The sequence below is a fragment of the Syngnathoides biaculeatus genome, unplaced genomic scaffold (assembly GCF_019802595.1).
Source record: "Syngnathoides biaculeatus isolate LvHL_M unplaced genomic scaffold, ASM1980259v1 ctg198_pilon_pilon, whole genome shotgun sequence".
Classification (NCBI taxonomy): domain Eukaryota; kingdom Metazoa; phylum Chordata; class Actinopteri; order Syngnathiformes; family Syngnathidae; genus Syngnathoides; species Syngnathoides biaculeatus.
Window position 1 is genome coordinate 4549 of NW_026907454.1, and position 3319 is coordinate 7867.

The 3319-nt window shown below is 40.8% G+C and overlaps 1 non-coding gene across 1 annotated transcript; it reads left to right on the forward strand.

Annotated features, from left to right (window-relative positions):
• The first annotated feature begins 335 nt into the window (after positions 1 to 335).
• On the forward strand, positions 336 to 407 carry trnaw-cca (transfer RNA tryptophan (anticodon CCA)). The gene has a single exon. It is a non-coding gene; the product is annotated as a tRNA-Trp (tRNA).
• Positions 408 to 3319: the final 2912 nt, after the last annotated feature.

The window sequence follows — 3319 nt, forward strand, 5'->3', positions numbered from 1 at the left end:
AGCGACACGGTCTGCACAATGGAGGTTGAAGGCAGGGAGCGTGATGGCAGCGTCAGACACTCATCCACAAAGCCAAGTCTCCATGAAGCACAGAAATGCAGAACCTCCAAAGTTTTGTTCATAAACTGCATGAATTCAGGGTTTTGATCATTTCATGGGAAAAAAAACCTCCCCTCAAAAATGGGAGAAAATTGCCCACTCCTGACTTGTAAGACAAATACTGTGCAAGCTTTGTTGACACGATTTCACGAGTCGGGCATGTCAGTGACTTCTATTGGTTGCCAACGATATACCGTAGTTTTGAGCTTAAACCTCTACTGAAGCTTGGTGTCACTGACTCTGTGGTGCAACGGTAGCGCGTCTGACTCCAGATCAGAAGGTTGTGTGTTCAAATCACATCAGGGTCATTTCTTTGGCATTCTGATGGATATCAAAGGTTCTGGTTTAAATTCACATCCCATTCCACTGGAAAGTACATATCATGGGTTTTGAGCTGACTGGTCGAGCATTTGACTTACTTATCCTTTTGTCAGGAATGTTTCATTTGTCACTGAGCTGTAAACTTGAAGTTATTGGGTGAAAATCCAAATGTCCACCTCTTCCAAGTTTGTCGTCATTCAAAATTTCACCGTTGATGTTTGTATTCGTGAAGCAACTGCTGAAAATAACTGAGAAGCGTTACCATTGCTCAGTCTACACCACTTTGAGTGTGTTTAATATGGTCACAACGAACATCATTTTGACTTTCACCTATGTACGTCTGTAACGGAAACGACCCCATCGTGAACGAAGAAACTTGAGGGTCCGACTTGCACCACAGAAGTGACTTTTCAATAGCTTAGTCCAGGGACCAAGAACAATGGAAGGGTCCTAAAGCAGATCGACAAGAGACGTGAGTATCAGAAGTAAAACTCACAATGAGGAATTAAACTAAAATGATCTCGTGCAGTGGGTCGGCACAAATCCTTTGATCCAAACAGATCTCAATCATACACAATTCACAACTGGAACGAATGATGAATATTGAATTGTCTACAGAACTAAGACGTGGCAGGAAGACATTGGGGTATCACTCAGTGGTAGAGCATTTGACTGCAGATCAAGAGGTCTCCAGTTCAACTCTGGATGTCCCCTTCCTGTTGTTTTGTTCAGAGACTGCATGAATTCAGGGTTTTGATCATCTCATGAGTAAAAAAAAGCCTCCCCTCAAAGATGGGAGAAAATTACCCACTCATGACTTGAATGACAAATACAGTGCAACCTTTTTTTGACACTGATTCACTGGTCAGGCAAGTCAGAGACTTGTCTTGGTTGCCAATTATATACCCTCCTATTGAGATCATGTAATGGTGTGATGCTGTTGTGCGATAATAGGAACAGGATGTAGACTTTTATTTTGATTTCACTTTTATTTTGAAAGCCAGCACTTTCTCTGTCATTTATACTTTTTCGTTCTTTTCAACGTTATTGTGTGTTTAAAAATGTTCATTGTCGGGGGGAAATGCCGTTGAATTGTTGGTGGAAGATCTGAGAAACACAGGAAGTAGGCTGCGTGCGTTATTTTGAAGCCACACTTAATGTGTGTCGGGAAGAAATACTTTCTCTTGTGAGATTCCTGGTGGAAGGTACATATTTTGTTCTCCTCCACACGTTTTCATTGTCTTGTTGTAGAATGTGAATATCAGTTAGTTTAAAACGTTTGCAAAGCGGGTGTCGTCACAGAGGCACAGTGTTGAATGTGTTTCATTAATTTCAAACATAAACTAGCGAGCTGGAGAAGTGGAGACATTGTCGAGGTCCGTGTGCGTCGTTGGGCGACCATGTATGTTGTGCAGTGTGAATGAGTGTTACCAGAAGCTGCTTGGTGACCGTGTTCTTTATCTTGCAGAGTTTTGACAGTAATTGTGAAGAGAAATCTATGAACATCCGTGAATGTCTCCTTTATAATACAGCTATGTGAGTTGATGCAAGTTTTTTTTTAATATTCTTTTCATCTGTTGCAATGTAATATATTTGCTCTTGTTTGTGAGATTCCTGATTGTAAGAGTTTGAGAGTAATTGTTTCCTGTTATAAGCTCCCAAGAAAAACAATAAATAAATAGAGAACCCCTCTCCCAGAGCCCCCCAAGAGTACACCTCTATGAAACATTGTCTATTAAAGATAATCTAATGTAATCCTAATAAAACATTAAGGAAACTACAAAAGAAAGAAATGTTTCTAAATTTACAATAAATAATACATGAATTTTTTGGTTTTCATTTTCACTAGGGCGGTGCTAAAAAGCTGCATGTGACACGAGAGCCACGGGTCGTCCAATCCTGGTCGAGTGGTGTGATTAAAAAAAAAAATGTCAACAGGTACATCTTGTGGCTGGATAGTCGAGGCGGGGGCATGCTTCTTGCTTAGGGTGCGAGAGGTCCCAGGTTCAAAGACCTCAGTATCTTAAACACTATGAATGTGAAATAGAATGTGATGATTTAAAATTGAAAAATATAGATTTCTGTTACAGGATGGTGTGTAAACTACCACAAACCAGAAAAGTCAGACATTAGGATTCACACGAGTATGAAATGGATTCCCTCAGGAAAATAAAAGATTCACATTGACCACAACTGTCAGAGAGCAAACATGCAGTGGGGGGCAGGTGCGTTAACACAATTAAATAAAAACCAGATGAGACAGAAAGTCACTGATGGTGTCGTGGTACACACACCTGACTTTGGTGTGGGCAGCGTAGGTTTGATTCCTGCTCAGTGATGGTGTCAATTATGTACCCTGTGACTGACTGGCAACCAGTTCATAGTGTCTTTTGTGTGGTGTGAGCTGTGGCACATAATTGGGAGTACAAAACCAAACTCTTTCTATTTTCACACAAGCACACTTTTTCACCCCATTCAGAGTGAGAGCATACACAAATCCGAACAATGACCCCACCGACTATGAAGAATAAACCCACAATGCATTGCACATTTAACATGCCAGTAAAGTGTATCCCTTTCCTGCCCAACAGAAGCCGATATTCTCCTCAGGGGCCCAGCGGTTTAGAACCACAGATGAAAAAGAGTTGGCTTGATGTCCGTGTGGGTTTTCTCTGGCAACTCTGGTTTCCTTCCATGCCATGAAAACATCAACGGTCGATTGATTGAAGAGTTATCATCATCATCATTATCATCATCATCTTCATCATCATCCTCTACCCTTCTTCCCTTTTTAAGTAGTTGTTGATTTATTAATAAAAGATTAAAACACTTCAACCGGAATGAAAGGAGTGTGTAAATGAAGTGCACAGTGCTGTACATGAATGGCTTTAATGCTGAA